The sequence below is a fragment of the Spermophilus citellus genome (assembly GCF_964194105.1).
Source record: "Spermophilus citellus genome assembly, chromosome: 1".
Classification (NCBI taxonomy): domain Eukaryota; kingdom Metazoa; phylum Chordata; class Mammalia; order Rodentia; family Sciuridae; genus Spermophilus; species Spermophilus citellus.
Genome location: NC_138182.1, coordinates 92,007,634 through 92,025,687, shown reverse-complemented (window position 1 = coordinate 92,025,687; position 18,054 = coordinate 92,007,634).

Below are 18,054 nucleotides of genomic sequence, written 5' to 3'. Positions count from 1 at the left end.
CACAATTTGAGAAATTAGATATACTGGACCAACTCCTGGAGAGAAACAATCTACCACAACTCACACACAATGAAGAACACATAACATGGACAGGCTAATGAAGTGATAATAACTGTAGCCAGAGGAAAGGCATGGCTCAGTGGTGTCACAGTGGATTCTGCACTAAAACAAAGAGGAAATGAAAACTATCCAAATCCCTTCTAAAAGGAAGCAGGTAATACTTCCAATTCACTCCTCGAGGTGTGGCCTATATGATATGCCATGATGTGAACAGTTTCTGGCAGCCAGGCCAGGGAAACTGCCTGAACCACAGATGGCTGAATTTGTCTCCCTGGGTACAAAGAAAATAAGAAATGATGATAAAAGGATAAATAAATTGCATGCACTTTGATTAAACGGTGGAGAGGTAGGTCGATTGTTTTTCTAGCTTCATTTATTAAATTCTGTGAAATCCAAGACCAGGAAGGGTTTGTTGAGGGAATTCAGAAAACTACTTCTATAAGTGGAAAGATTAGAAAAATATCTAAGAGTAACCAAGTGTTCAGGAGTCTTCAGCAGCATATAGAGAACATCATCAGGTAGTATTATAGACAGAAGGTCCACGCAAACCCCAAAATTCACAAGGTACAAGGTGACTCCCATTGGGATGGTATTAGGAGGGGGCATCTGAGAGGGACATGGAAGTAGATGAGATCATGTATGATGCTTATGAATTATTAGTAATTTCATAAAAAAGCTGTTCTGTTTAGAAAACAGAGATGTTATTTAATAACAATTTTCATAATACTGAATCAATTTGTTAAAAAAAGATTACATTTTAATATTTCAGGCTATTGCCATGTTTGTCTAATAAAATTTATTGTTAATCTTGCAGTTTCAGAAAACAGAAAGAAAAAAAGATTTATCCACCATCAGGAGTTCTTCATTGTTCAAAGGAATTAATATTCTTATGAATCCTTATAGTTCAAATTCACCTATCATTCCTTTTTTGGATACACAATCACTTTCTTCAGCAACAAAAACAGATTTTTTAAAAATCTCTTCTCTAGAAGCATACTTGAGACTAGGACCTGTAATTCCATTAAATTATAAAAAGGGAGAGATCGCAGAAATGTTTTCACACAGGCTCAGAGGAAGCAGAAAGGTAAACAAAGTTTGTATCAAATATAAAAAAAACTAGGTATTATCTTTAAATCTTTTTATCTATTCAGAAAATTTAACTTGCTCAGCTCTGAATACATACATTTCACATTTGACAAAAACCTGGGTCTCTAATAAGTGAGCAGATCATTTCAAAGTGAGAAAAACAGAAAGGGCTGGTGCTGAGGGAGCACAGATTTTTCTGCTCAAAGGGCAGGGAAGGTCTCTGCCAGCTGGACATCCTTCCACCTGGTCCTGCTCACTCACAGTTCAGAATGAATACCCACTTGCAGAGAGGTAAACACATTCCCATGTTGGAAGTCACACTCTGCTGAAATGTGACCCCAGGAGGGTTCATTCCTGTGTCCAGGAGGGGACACCAAAGGATTTATCTCTCAGAATCCACCATGTCCCCTGTCCTATAGGTTTTCTTAATGAGAAGATAAAGGGAATCAAATAGAAGAAAGTGATACACTCAAATCTAATAAAAATGAGGCTCCTTCATGAAACTGCAACAGGGTGCAAGGTGGCTGCTCTACCTCTGGGTAAATGTCTTCAGTCTTTAAAAGAAAATTGAATTTACATAAAAGAAATATTAAAAGAAAAAAATGACCTCACAAATAAATTAAACATGAGAAAATTACTGAAAAATTTTCCAAGAACATTGAAATACACAGAAAAATGCCCAAATTGTACTCTGTAAAAAGAAACATATATCAATGTGGAAATAAACCAGGTTAGACAGGTGTAAGACATAAACACACATATATGGACAGTCAGAGCTAATCCAGACATTGCACTGGAATTTTCTAGTAATTTGAATTTATCCATAGTCTATAACCTGACGATGTTTTTCCAATGTGTATAACATTATAAAGTGTGCTCACTTGAGGGCCAAATTTTAAAAAAAATAATGAAATTACCAAGAACAATAAGTTAAACTGGAAACAAGTGAGGTTCCTGAAACAGGAACATGGAAGGGACCTGGGAGACCCATAGCCTCAGACAGCAATAGGAGTCCAGCCAACTGAGGCAGAGAATCCACACAATGCACGTTACAGCACCACAATGGTAAAGCACTAATGATAATATTCAGTTACTGAAAACTCAAATAAGACAAAACCAAGTAAAATTCTGCTTCCTTGCTGATGGTTAAAGTATAAGGAATGACAGAAAGAACTGGCACTGAGCTTATCTCCAGGCAGAGGTAGGGAAGGGCAGTGAGAGAGAGAAGTGGGCCCAGGGCCATTCACCTCTTTTTGGATGGGGACATATGGGTGTTTAGATTCATACTAAACTGAGAATTTAAAAAAATATATATTTCAGCGGGATATGGTGGCTCATGCCTGTAATCCCAGAGGCTCAGGAGGCTGAAGCAGGAGGATCAAGACTTCAAAGCTAGCCTCAGCAACTTAATGATGCCTTAATTAACTCAAGGAGACCCTGTCTCTAAATAATATATATATATATAACGGCTGAGGATATATCTCAGGGGTTAAGCGCCCTTGGTTTCAAACCCCAGATTGGTCAAAGGGGAGGGGAAGGAGGGGAGAGGACCTGGGAATAGAAAAGATAGTGGAATGAGATGGGCAGCATTATCCTAGATACATGTATAGTTGAACAAATGGTTTGACTCTACTTTGTGTACAACCATGGAAATGAAAATGTGTGCTCCATTTGTGTACAATGAATTGAAATGCATTCTGTGGTCATGTATAACTAATTAGAACAAATAAAATTTTAAAATCACGAGTGGATGATAAAGTGTGTAGAATATTAAGATTTACATCCTATGTAAAACCTGAAATCACTGACTGTTCAGAAACTACACAGATGGATCATGGGTGTTGGTGAGCAGATGAAAGGGATAAGAGATCAATCTGCATTGTTCCAGTGGCTCCCCATGCCACCTCTCTCTGAGGAAATTCTGAGCCAGGCTAGTGCTGGCAGCAGATTCAGTGATGGTGAGCTGCTATCAGTAGAACTTCCACTGGGCTCACAATATTCACCTGTGCCCCAGACATCTGAAGAATCTCATTTGTTTTGGCAGCCAATCAAGTTGTTTGGGACACTGAGTTTAGGAGTAGCCTGACCAGGTGCATGCAAACCTGTCAGACAGCCTTTCACATCTGAGGAGCTGGAATCAATGCTGCTGAATCTGTTATGATCATGTGTCATGGGACAATGAGACTATTGCATTGACAACTTGTGCAGCTTGGCCAAGACTTGCTATGAAATGGCAGACTGTCCTTGAATGGCACAGGTCTCTAGAGGGGTCCCTCTAGATAGGGATTGAAGCAAATGGATGAAGTGCTGTGGGAAAAGGTTGCACTCTCACTGCCTGTGCTGTACTTCTCCTGATCCTTTGTAAACAGGACTGCAGAAGGTGGCATCTTGGCAGTAATGGATGGCCAATCCTACAGGGGGACTCCAACATGACCATGCACATCTGTTTGACACACTCAGTGATGGATCGTGGAATGTCTGCAATAGCAAAAGCCCACCTGCTACATTGGGGAGCATATCCTTGTCACCTGGGCTTGAGCCCCTGTGCTCTCTCAAATCTCCTTCATCTTATAACCACCTTTTCCAATAAGGGAGCCACATTGCAGGGACCACCAGGCTCACAGTGACTGGGGTCTACTGGCAGCTGTGCTACTGTTCACAGTGTTGCTAGTGTCCTCTTCCAGTTTGTCAATGATCAACAAAGATTTCAAGGTGGCATTAGTGGGTGCAGCCAGTGTGACCATTCTCTCAGGACAATTTCCTCTGCAACATTCATATGTGCAGCACTCTCCTCCCACATCTTCTTAACTGATTCTCTTTTCAGGAAGATACTGCCATCTTCCTTTATATGCATCAGTAGCTGAATGCTGAGAGTGACATCTCATCCTCCTTTAATCCCACTGGTGTCCATGTTGAGCAGAGTTATAGGGAATTGGACTTTGAGTGCTCGACTTTGGTCACTGGTGGGGGTAAAAGCAGGTGTAGTGCCACTGAAGGAGCAAAAGATCATGCAGGAAGAGGAAGGAGGGGCTGGGGATGAAGAATAAAGGAGCACAGAGGAGAAAGGTGGTGGAGGAGGGAGTGGTGGAGAAGGAAGGAGCCAGGATTAGAAAAAAGATGGAGGAATATAAAGGCAGGAAGAAAAAAGGGAGTGAAGAAGAAAGAAGGGAGGGCTGAAGGGGGGTAAAGGAGGAAGGGGAGGAGAAACAGGTGAAGGAAAAAAAATGAAGGGGTAGAAGACTGGAGAAAGAAGAGGGAGGATGAGGAGGTGGATGAAGAAGAGAGGGGTGTAAGGAAGGGAGTGGAGGGAAGAGGAGAAGGTGGAGAAGAAGGAATGAAAAAGGGGAGGAGGAGGGTTGGAAGAGAAGGGGTGGAGGAGTAGAAAATGGTGGAGTTGGAGGTGAATATGGTGAAGTTATAGGCCCAAATGAAGAGGAGGGGTTGGCGGAGGATGGGTGGAGGCAAAGGAGGAGAAAATGGAGTAGAAAGAAGAGGGAATGAAATTGGAGGGGTGAAGAAAATGGATGTAGGAGGAGAAAGGGGAAGGAGGAAGCTGTTGGAGGGAGTAGAGGAAGGGAATAAGTGGTGGAGGAAGAAATGAGGAGTGGAAGAGGAAGGGTGTGGAGGAGGAGGTGAAGAATGGGGGAGAAGAAAGCAGGGAAGAGGAGGAAGAAAATAGAAGTAGAGGAAGGGTGGAACAGGAGGACAAATGTGGACAAGGGATGAGGAGGACAGAAGGAGGAAGAGAGGGAGGAGGAGGAAGACGGGAAGAGGAAGAGGAGGGAAGGTGGAGGAGAAGGAAGGGGAAGGAGGAAGGGATTGAGGGATTGGAGGAGGGAAGGAGCAGGGGTACAGGTGAAGGAATTAGTACGGAGGAGTTAGAGGGGTGAAAGAAGAGGGGGAGAGGTTGGAGGAGGAGGAGTTATAGGAGGAGTGGGTAAAGGCAGAGGAGAAGGAGATGGAAAAGGAGGGGGTAGAGGAAGAGGAGGAGGAGATAAAGAAAGAGAGGTGGGATAATGGGGAAAAGACCTGGGGCAACAGAGGTGCTCCTGGATGCTACCTATGCTGGTCTGTATAAAATATATATATATATATATATATATATATATATATATATATATATATATATATATATATAAACATATATATATATATAAACTGTACCAGGAAAGAGATAATTTACATACAAAAAAAATCCTAGGTAAGCTGGACACAGTAACACATGCCTATAATCTCAGTGGCTCAGAAGGCTGAGGCAGGAGGATCAAGAGTCAAAGCCAGCCTAATCGAAAAGTGGGGTGCTATGCAATTCAGCAAGACCCTGTCTCAAAAAAAAGTACAAAATAAGGCGTGTCTCCGCGTCAAGTGCCTCTAAATTCAATTCCTGGTACCAAAAGAAGAAAAAAAAGTATATATATAAATATATAATATATACATATAATACACACAGACACAACATACACATACTAGGTAGGACACTGATAAGCACCAAGCATCATTAATTATTCTTATGAAAGACCTTATGTAACTAGGGATACTGCCACACACATGTGCCACCAATTTTTGCCAGGGAATAAAACTACATTCTTCTATCCGGTTGTTTTATACCAAAATACATTAAAGAATCTTCTTGAAATTATTCAAATAAACATGCTGATTGGAATAATAGTCAATGTCATTGTAAATGGAGTTTAAAAAGTAGTGTTCTAGTTCACAGCCCACTCATCCCTCACACTCCTTCGCTCAGGAAGCAGTTCAGCATGGGAGATGTTAATTTGATGGACACTCACAAAGCAAATTGTGGATGCATGGTTATAGGATTTTAGGTCTGACATGAAATGATTGAAGTCATGATTTTAGTGTAGGAAAGTGAGTGGCACTGGACAAAGGTCACAACAAATAGTTACAAATCTGAGAACACAGAGGGATGAATATATTGAGGAGAGGTTTGAAGTGTCATAAGGCAACCCTTATTTTCAAAAGCGAACTGATGGCTTAGATACAAAAGTGTGTCACCAGAAAAACAAATACTGAGTTGTCTCAATCAAATTGTGAAATAGGTTTAGTTGTTGTTGATTTTCAGTATTAAATTTACTAGCATGAATTTAGTGGGAGAAATGATGATTTTGAGGCAGGTGTTCTCAGGACTGTGTATACCCTTCTGGCTGGTCCAACATAAGTTGAAGCATGGACCATTTCTGACAATAAAGAGATTGACTCAGACCTGCACCAAGGCTGGCTGTGTCACTACTGCCTCTCAACCTTCCCTTCCTCATCAATTGACCCCACTAGTGTGAAGTGGAACAGCCCTGTTAGTAACAGCACAGGAGACTGGAGGAGGGGATCAGGACTTCCACAATTAAAGAAGGTATCTCGGGAAGGCATGTGCACATCCCAACCCTCTGTGGCCTAGGGAAGGGAGTGGTCATTTCCACCCTCCATCAATGCTCCTGTCACACCAGATGGGGCCTAGGAGGAAATGCCACCTGCATTCTTATTTCAAGGCATGTCCTGCCTAAAGGCTGCATCTTATCAAGGAAAGTTCTGTCAAACTGAAACACAATCTCACACAACCATGTAAGACAAGCAAATTATTTGAGCTAATATTGAGGATGATAGTGTGGGAAATCAGGTATTTCAGTTGCCCAGAAGCAGTGTCCTGGGATGGTCTCCACAGGGTCTGCCTCTTTCCCTCTTTTTCACAGGAGCAGCCTCCAGAACTCAGCCTTATAGGAAGAAGATGTGGCATGTCTCATTCTATAATTGCTTCCCCACCCACCATCCTCTGGCACCCCATGCTTCAGTGGAGACACAAGGCCCTCTTTCAGGTTCCAAAGTCAGCTGTGTTTTAAGTTCACACTTGAATCTTTCACTTGGTAAGAATTGGAAAGGAAGCTTCTGTGCATGGGCTCTTTCTCATCCAGTGAGGAGGTCCATGGAACATGGTAGAGGAGAGTGTGACTGTGGAGTCACTAACCAAGACCTCCAGAGACCAAGCTGGAAGCGGGTATGATTTTATTGCACAGTTACCATGTATATATACTCAGGCAGTAGCTAAGCAGACTACAGGCAGCCACCAATGCAATTTCTTGCTAACTGTCCTTGTAGTGACCAATTGAGGACTGGGCCATGGAGCAAGTGTGGGAACTGCAACATGTGGCCTTACGCCCAGGCTGTGCCTACAGGGTAAGCAGTTTGCAGCTCACATACCTAGCACAAGGGAATGGTTTGCTACTCAGCCACCCTTAATGTATGCCATGTATGCAGTACTATATGCATTTATCCCCATACTTCCATATCTAAGGGAGTCCATGAGAAAAGATCCAGTTTTTGTGTCTACTGGACTGTGTTCTTGCTTCTACATTAGAAAACCAAAATTCAAAGTAGTTTAACTTAATTCTACACCCTAATTAAACACCAAGGACTCCCTATGCAATTAAATACTTAATTTGCCTTTCTTCTGGACACACCTTTTAAGTGTTTTTGTGTAGCCCTTTCATTGAGCACTGAATCACCACAGGTTGATTCTGATTTGTGAGTTGATATTATTTCAAATAACCAGTCAAGAGAAACCTGGGGAGTCCCTAAACTCACTGATGTCTCATTGCACATTGATGTGTCCCAAAGGTGTCTCTCAGATCTCAGTTACAAATATTTTTGTGAGTTCTGAATTTACATGAGTATTTTAAAATTCAGATTAAGCCCAGAAGTGGATTTGAGATCAAAGTCAGTCAGAATGGGCCTGAGACAAACTGGACTATGCACAGCAGCAGGTCTCAGGGAGGTAGTTAAGGTCTAGAAGGTAGTTAAGGTCTATGTGTACATACATGTATAAATACTCATACTTCTATATGAATGCAAGAATTCTAAAACTTCTCCACTGTGGAACCTGTACATTTCCAGAAAAAGAAGTCATTCTTACTAAAGATCAAATAGAATTATAGTGATGAGATTAGAGATGTTATAACCTAAAAAAGTTCTAAATCTGTAGAATACATTGGAGAACATAAAAGAGATAACAAATGCCTCTGAATCAATGAGGTGCAGTTTTTGTTCTAATAAAATGCTAAATGAGTGAAATGTCATCTCACTAAAATCTACTGACAAAGGTGAGAAGATTACTCTCACACACATACACACACACACACACACACACACACACATACACTTTCTTGCTTTTAACATACATATAAACATATGACTGAGATGGCTATAGGGATTAAGAGGACCCTCCATACATTTTTATACCAAAATTGTAGGTTCCAACTTAAAGAATCCTCTGTTTTGAGAAATCACTAGAGTGTTGGAAGATAAACCCTCCACTGTAATGCTAGACTTCCGAAGGATGCACTTCTCAACTGGACTACTCCCCTAAGAAAAAGAGATACTGAACCCTAGGACAATACACAACAAAACTCCGAGTTAAGAATATGTCTCTGGTTGGAGTTTCTAAAAAGTTCCAAATTAATAAAAGTAATAGCTAATCATTTGATACTTTCCCTATTCCACCAGAGTCCCCCTTCTCAAACCCCTGGTGACCATGTGCTCTGCTAACACTGTTGATCTCTTTCTTATTCTATTTCTGCTGCACCACAAATTTCTTTTTGGGACAAAGACAGTGTAAAAAGACAAATAAATGTCTTACTAGAAGGCAATATTATAAGTACCCATGCTGAATCCAGGCATAGAAAGTACTCCATAAATACCATGGTAATCACTGTGATTTTATAAATGGAGTTGAAACTGAGCAAAAACTGAATAAATCTTCTTTCATTACCAATTTCATTATCACCTGCTCTAGAGGTCATCAGGCTGAGTGTATAACCCTATTGACTTTTCTATAGATAATACCTCTGACACATAAGTCACAATGGTAGTGGTCAACTAACTTGTTTTCATGAACTTGTGACATGGGAGTCTTAAGCCAAATGCCTCATTATGGGGCTCTCAACTAACCATCTGGCCACTCACCACCAAAATCAAATAGAAAATATAATTGTGCAAAGTATTTAAAAAACTAATAAGTATGGTCGCAAAGGGAAATCAAAAGGAAACCAGCATCTCTGCTCTGTCTTCCAGCTGCTGACATGAGATTCAGGTGTAGAGGTATGAATGGGGCAGGGCTGAGAGGTCTGCATACTTTAGTAGTCATGGATCACCTCTCAGTCCTGCTTCTGTGAGGAGGCTCCCTCCAGATTTTTTTTTTTTTAATTGCTAAAGGGGCAATTTCCCCTTGGTACTCAGGATGCTTGTCTATCAGACCTGTGATCCTGGAAGAAGCAATTCAGTCCCCATGAGAGAACAGCTCCTGCTTAGGAAACCAGTCCCACTGTGGGTGATCTGCCTGCCTCACATCATTCTTGGAAGCTGCATGACAAATCTTAAAATCTATAGATGCTACTCCAGGGGTCTGAAATGGAATACCCCAATTTTGCCCATCTTGAGGGGAAAGAGAGTTATATAAATTTAGGGTTGATAAAACTTGTATACCTAGTTTTTAGGTGAACACTTCTTAAATGATTACCATGCATAGATGCAGAGAAGGGAGTGAGCAGGGATCTGACCCAATGTTTACAGTAACAAAGGACAAAGAAGCAAAATGAAGGCAGATATGCCAAGCTTTATTCTGCCTGGTTACCACAGGACATCTTCAGGCAGAAGTAAAGGGTCATGGCTTTAGCAAAGCACTCCCTGTTAATTTATTCATCTCAAACTAGTAAAAATTAATAGTTCTTCATTTGGGCCTGCATATGTGTCCTGTGGGTGAACTTTCTATAAAAGAACAGAATAACAAACCACAATTGACCTCAACTTCCTGATCCTCCAGAGGCAAAGTGAAGGCTGCTCCTATCTTCTCATATCTGAACTCTGCTTGGATGAGTTCTTTCTCATTTGCACAGCTCATTCTTCCAGGGATTGGTCTACTGTGTGGCAGGCAAAATGGAACTAATTTCTTAACACAGTTAAACAAAACAAACAAAAAACAAGGAAGGAAGGGATAGAAGGAAGGAAGGAAGGAAGGAAGGAAGGAAGGAAGGGAGGGAGGGAGGGAGGGAGGGAGGGAGGGAGGGAGGGAGGGAGGGAGGGAGGGAGGGAGGGAGATAGCTGAGCGTGGAGCCCCATGCTTAAAATCCTGGAGGCTAATGAGGTGCAGCAGGAGGATCATGGGGTCAAAGCCTGCCTCAGCATAAGCAAGGTGCTAAGCAACTCAATTGGAACCTGTCTTTAAATAAAATACAAAATAAGGACTGGGGATGAGGCTCAGTGGCCGAGTGTCCCTGAGTTCAATCCCCAATACAAAAAAAAAAAAAAAAATTGAAAAATTGAAAAACTAATGACTTACACAAATGAGATTTCAAAAAGTACTATTTTGAGCATATTTTAAGACATTGTTGTCTAAAAATGATATCCATAAGGGAAATTTCGACTTATACAGCATGTCTAAGCCTCAGGATGGGAAAGTGGACTGAATCTCTAAAAAATGAAAAAAAAAAGGTATCTATTTAGATGTAATATTAAAAAAAACTTATGTCTGCTTAAGAAAAGTTTTCTTCTCATCTTGTCTTTATTTTTCAATGTCATATATATTTAGTTGTAGATGGACACCATACCTTTATCTTATTTATTCATTACTATTTGGTGCTGAGAATGGAATTCAGAGCCTCATATGCTAGGCAAGCTCTACCATTGAGCCACAATCCCATCCCCTTCATTTTGTCTTAGTAAGTCTTTACCTATACTCACGTTTATTTTACTTTTTTTAAGAAATGATGATATTTGACACAATGCTTAACCTGAAGCATAGGCTCTGAGCTTTTAGAAGTCAATTTTCTACCCTGCATTTCTAGCTGTCATTCCTACTGTGTAAACTTGAGGGAATTGACTCAGAAGGGAAAGAGGAGGAGGAGGAAGGGGAGGAAAAGTTGCTAAAAATAAATTGCTTTTGTGATAATTGGTCATATAAAATGTGTTATTCTCTAGTTTATTGTCATCTTACCATAACAGGTACCCTTTGTATGCCTTGGTGATGAGATTATTCTTGGAATACTTTGTTAAAAGTTAAGAATAATGCTATTAACTCAAAAGTTTCAGATAACTACAAGTTATAACATTATGTCCTCATATTAATCATGTTTTGTTGCAATTTTTTTTAACTCAAATCTGCTAATTTACTGGAACCAAATTTAAAGTTTGAATGATTCAAATTTTACATTAACCCCAGGTAATAATTATCTTTATTATTCCATTACATTTAACAAAAAAATAAAATCCAGGTTTTATTTGGGTAAAACTATATTTTAAATCTACCATTTTAATCAGCTTTTTTGCTGCTATGACTGAAAGACCTGACAACAATTTTAGAGCAGGTAGTTTAATTGGTGCTCATGGTTTCAAAGGTATCAGACCACAGACAGCTAACTCCACTGCTCTGGGCCCAAGGTGAGGCCGAACACCATGTCAGAAGGGCCTAGAGGAGGAAAGCAGCTCTGAATATAGCAATCAGGAAAGAGAAAGACTTACCAATGACAAAACATTAAACACTGAGTCACATTTCCAACTATTTATCTCCTCCAGCCACACCTACCTGATTAGTTGCCACCAAGTTAAACTATTAAAGTGGATTAATGAACTTATTAGGTTAAAATACTCATCACCCTCCATTTCAACTCTAAACTTTCTTCTGATGTCTCACACATGAGCTTTTGTGGGACACCACAAATCTAAACCATGTCTACTAAAAGGAACTATATTTTGGTCAGTTTTTGTATCACTTTGATGAAATACACAACAAAAACATGTAGAGAAGGAAAGGTTGATTTGTGGCTCCTGGTTTCAGAGGTCTCAGTCAATAGATGGCTTGACTGTGTCTCTTTGGGCTCAAGGTGAGACAGTAGGATTTGGTGAAAGAGCCAATCTGATGGAATCTGCTTGTGTCATGGTGGGTCAAGCAGCAGAGGAACTGTTTGCAGGAAGAATAACCCTTTCAGGACATGCTCCCAGTGACTCATTCCACCTACCCACACCCCACCTATCTGCTTTTACCACCCAGTCAGTCTATCCAAACTAGAATGGACAGATAAGATCACAGCTCTCATAATCTAATCATTTCACCTCTGGATATTTCGGCATTAACAGGAAATTTTGGGGAATACCACAGATCCAAACCATGACAACTCCCCTTTGGAAATCTCTTTATTTTATATACCAAACCTTTCCAGCAAAAACAAACTTTCTTCCTATGAAAAAATAAATGAATAAAACATGTTAACATGGGTCTAGTAAACTGCATGACAGTTTTATCATTATTCTTGAAGACAATAAGTTATGACAAATTTCATATGACAAATATAATGGTCAACTTATTGCAGCTGAACCTGTTTCCCAGTGCAACAAATCTGTGTGGATATCCATTCCTTGTCATTGTGGTAAACATTCCAAAATCTGGACCTAACCATATTGATCACATAAATGAACTACTATTTATGGAAACAATTTGATGGACTCAAAATCTCAGATGATGTAAATGCTATCATCAGATGCAGAAAATGCTTGGGAGCACGATGGCATATTGACTTAACCTACCTCACAATCACTTCTACTCTGTTGACTATATATATGGGATTCCCTAAGATTTTGAATCTCACAAAATAATACAAATAGAAGGAATGAGAGTTACAATAATTTGGACATTAAAGATAAACCTTTCTTAGACCCAGCCACTGAACATGACTCCATGTCCATTGACTTAAATTGGTCAGGAGAAAAAAATTAGAATTTTTTCTAATTGTTATTTTAAATACTCCAAACATCAATGGAAATCACTTAAACTGAGAACAAGCTCACAATGACTAGTATCACTAACATCATGCAGGGATTGATTCTTTAAAGGCATTAGAACTATTTCCTTTTCCTGAAGACTACATTCTTTTCTCTCAGACTCTTTTATCAAATGCTATGGTCAAGACTTTCAAGGTCTGCATGCACATTCTCGTGCTTAGACCAAAGGGTCTGAACTTCTCTGAAGCTGGATAAGTATTGGAGATCCTGCACAGTGCAAGACCTTGATAGAGCAGGCCTTCATGACTCTGGAGGGAGGAATATTGCATGTCAAGACATAATTATATTGGACTATGAGTGCCTTTAAAATGTGTATTTTCACATATTACATCTGATCTAACATTCTCGTGCCATTATTATGAAAACATATCACTAAGTTTAGCTAACCTCTTCCCTACAACAATCTTTAAAAATTCTACAAGATAATATCTGACTCTATTAAGCACATCTCCTTGCCTCCTATATAAAGACTCCAAGGAAGAATTTGGTAAACTTACTGATGCACAAAATTCATTCCATAGGATCAAAATCTCACCAAAACTCTTCCATGGTTAAAAAAAAAAAAAAAAGTCACAAAGGTTAATATGAAACTGTGCCAAGGCCATGGTAATTCCCATATATGCCTCAGAATACAGTCATTTCTTATTTCCTTAAAGCAAAGTTCTCATTTTACATCACCACTTCCTGAGTATTTTTCTTGTGAAATAATCGTGTGCCCTATGTATGGAGGACTGGCTTGGAACACCTACTTAGATGCTAACAGCACATCCATGAGTTTCCAGAGGCAAGTAGAGGAAGTAGATGGACAATATAACCCAGCGTAAGTCAGGAAAGGCCCATAGGGAATAAGTTTCCTGGAACTGCCTAGTGTTTGCAATATGGGATTGAAGTTACCCCAGAGGGAATGTGCAACCTTCACTCTCTACCTGCCTTCCCATACACTCCTTGATTCCTAAATAGTACTGGTCATGAGAGGAAAACTACTCCTTATGGTTGTCTATAACAGGAGAGAACAATGAGGATGAAGAGAACTTCAGACACTGAGACTGCAGATTAGATTGAATGGACCTTTTCTTTTTTTCTGTATTTTCATTAGTGAACCATACTTATGTATACTAGTAGGGTATATTTATTAGGTAATCATACATGCACAAAATATATCAATGTAACTGCCATGATCATTTATCAGCATTTATTCTTTCTCCTTATTCTTCCCTCCTCCATGTGCCTGATCCTTATATAATATACAATTGTATTTCTTCTTTTAATAATGTTTACTTTTCTCATTTATTAATTGGGTTATTTTTTATTATAAGATTTTTAGAGATCTTTATGCATACTGGATATTACTCCTCTCAGAAGTGTGGACTAAGACTTTCTCTTCTTCTATGGATTCTCCACATTTTGTTTGCTTAGCCTTGCAGAAGATTCTGAATGTGATGTCATCCCCTTTATTAACTCTTCAAATTATTTCTTCAAATTATTCTTGGCCTTCAGGGATTCTACCAAGGAAATTGTTGCTTGCAACTATGTTGGAGTTTCAACAGAGTTTATTGTCTAATTCATAGCCTTTTGATCCATACTGAATTGGATTTTGTGAAAAGCGAGAGATTGGGATCCAGTCTTGTTCTTTTATAAAGAAATAACCTATTCTCCAACAGCAGTTTTTTCATAAAGGCTGAACTTTCTCCAATATGTTTTTGGCACCCTTGTCAAGAATTAAATCTGTGTGGGTTTCTTTGAATTCTAGTTTGCTCCATTGATTTGTCTCATTTCTCTGGTTGAACATGTTCATGTTTTAAGAACATTATATCCTGAAATTTCTCAAACTTATTTTACAAATTTGTTAAACTAATTTAAGTATTATTTATTAAGTACTTATGTAGGGGTTCTATGTTTGGGATTGAGGTCTCTGATAAACTTTGTGATTGTGGCATGCTTGGTGGCTAGGAAGTTTCTGTGCAAAGGCACTGAATGCCTACCTGCTAGAAAGTTTTTGTGCAAAGACGCAGAATGCCCGGCTGCTGGGAAACATCTGTATAAAGACATGGGATGCCAGGCTGCTGTAGTGTTGACCCTCATGTGGAAGCTCTCTGTTAGTCTTGTCAACTTCGACCTTCATCTCAGGCACAGAGCTCCTGGTAATACAGGGACTCCCTTGTTAGAAAAACACAATGTTTCACTGAACCTAAATCTATCCATGTAACAGTAACTACATACAATGGATTTTCTTAAAAGCTATACAAATCTCCTGACATTGCATATGTAACTGTGTATGTAACTGTAGAATAAGCAATTTTACTGAAACAACAAGTTGGTTATGGTACTAATGATCTAATGTACCTATTGGTATAAATAAATGTGGCCACTTGGACAAGCAGTCACTTTCCTGCCTCTGCATCTCCTTTGTTATTTTCCTTACATAATTAGCGCTTTCGAACTTAATGATTCATTTTTTCATATTAATAAATTACTGAAATGTGAATTCAATGAATCACCGGATGATATAGCATATTTAGTCAAAATAAATTTGCAATAGTTCATCCACTAACACAATTTCTGATTGCAATAATCTGCATCCAAATATACTGGAAAAAATAGTATATAAAGCAGATTCCATGATACAAGGAAGTGGCATTCAGGATTTGGACATGGATCTTTTCTTCTGGGACATTGTTCCCCATTGCCATGAGCTCAGTGACCACACCAGGAAACTGAAACACCAGGTCAAATATACTAAAAATATTTATATCTTCCTTTCCACCTACCCTCCAGATTTGAAAATGTCAATAATTTTCCTCCAAAACCCATCCCAATATTGTTCTCACTTATCCCTAGGAAATTGGATTCAATGAAAATAAGAACAGAGACATTTACTCTGATGCTGACACATAAGACCAAACCTTTAAAGACTCCAGGCCATTGTTCTGACCCCCGAGCCAGGGAAGGGTATGGTCTGTGAGCTCTCTCCCCATCTCCTTCCACTTTCCACGGCTATGGCCTCTTACCTTTTGCCTTCCACCACTTCACCTTCTCCATGACACAGAAAGTTTGGCCAGTGGTGCATTGGATTGCTCTTTATTCTTCTATGTCCACACGTCACAATTATTCTTTTTTTTTAACCCTGTTTATTTATTTATTTATTTATTTATTTATTTTTGAGAGAGAGAGAGAGAGAGAGAGAGAGAGAGGGAGGGAGGGAGAGGGAGGGAGAGAGAGAGAGAATTTTCAATATTTTTTAGTTCTCGGCAGACACAACATCTTTGTTGGTATGTGGTGCTGAGGATCGAACCCAGGCCACACGCATGCCAGGCGAGCGCGCTACAGCTTGAGCCACATCCCCAGCCCCACAATTATTCTTGACACTTACAAACAACAAAGAGGAGTGGGGAAGAACTGGGCTGGTTCAAGTCCAACTAAAGGATCATCCTGTACCTTGATACCAAGGGATCAGCATAATTGTTGTCATATTGGCATAATGCAAGTAGCAGTCAAGATATTTGACATAATGCAAGTAGCATTCAAGAACATTGGTAAGCCAGGTCATTTGTTACTAGGTTTCTAGAACTGCACACTACACATGACTACTCTTCTCTCTACATAAATTTCTTCTGAACATTTTGGAGGTACTCTTGCAAACTTGCAGGTTGCACAGATAACCTCTTCCTCATGTTCTGTGTGGTTCAGTGGAAGAGTTTAGCTGCCCAGTAACCTACAATGGAAGTCAATACCTCAGTCTTCGGGAAATGTGATCCATTCTTGTTAGGGTTAGTACAAAATGCAGAGTGATTTTGTCTAAGGCCATCAAACCTTCTCATAAGACCTTTGGAATGCTGTTAAACAGTCTGCTAAGAAAACCCCACAGACTGACTAGGGATTTTCCCCTCGGAACATTTGAGGTAGCCTTTCCCATGCTTGAGTAGAAACTAGCAACATTGCTTTTTCTTATTTTCCAAGGCAGGACCTGGAACATTAGGCACAAATGATGTGAACTCCATCACAAGTGCACATTACACTATCAAGGGAAGTAGAAGCACTGAAAATAGAAATGCCACAACTACAGTCTGCACAATAAAAACTGGTTAGCAATTAGTGATGTACTTAATTCACTTTCCATCTCTCTCCTTCCCAGCTGCCATGAGGTAAGAAGTCCTTCTCTCCGACACCATCGCATATTATGTTCTGTTTCACCTCAGGCCTAAAGCAAGGAGGTCAGTTAATGATAGACTGAATGTTATGTGATCTTGAACCAAAATAAATCTTCCCTCCTTTAGGTTGAATTTTCTTTGGTATTTTTGTCAGTGCAATGAAAATCTGACACATAAATCAAACTGGAATGTGTAAAGGCTCTATCAGATTTCTGGTTCAGTTTCTCAACCTGTGCAACTGTTTTATGTTCTTCAAAGGAACTGTAAAAATTGGACATTTCCACACATTTCTTTGCTCCACTACCTTTCCTGTAACAGAAGTAAATATCACATATTTAGACAGTTTCTCTTCCACCATGAGTGAAATGGCTTTGAAAGCAACAGGGAAAAAATGATTTACCACTTTGTTAATATTCAAAGTTTTCTCAGTGTGGATCCTGTCATATATTTGAGGATGACCAGGAAAACTGAATGATTAGCCAGAACTTTTGCATTCAAATAGAATTTCTATGTTACCAATTCTTTAATGCTCATTAGGGGAACTGCACCAAAAGAAGGTGTTTCTGATTGTTTAAATTAAAATAACTTTGTTCTAATACAAGTTATTTCATGTTTTTGGATATCACTGCAACAAATGAAGGATTTAATACATTGTTTATATACAACAAACTTGTCACCAGTATGTTTGTTCTTGTATTTGAAGGTAGAAGATCAATTGAAGCCTTTTCCACACTGTGGACATTCACAAGACTTCTATCCAGTATGAATTCGTTTATGATTTGAAGCTAATAATCAGAGAGGTCAGGAATTGTGGCTCAGCAGTAGAGTACTTGCCTAGCATGTGTGAGGCCCTGAGTTCGATCTTCAGCACCACATAGACATAAATAAATTAAATAAAGGTATTGTGTCCAACTACAACTAA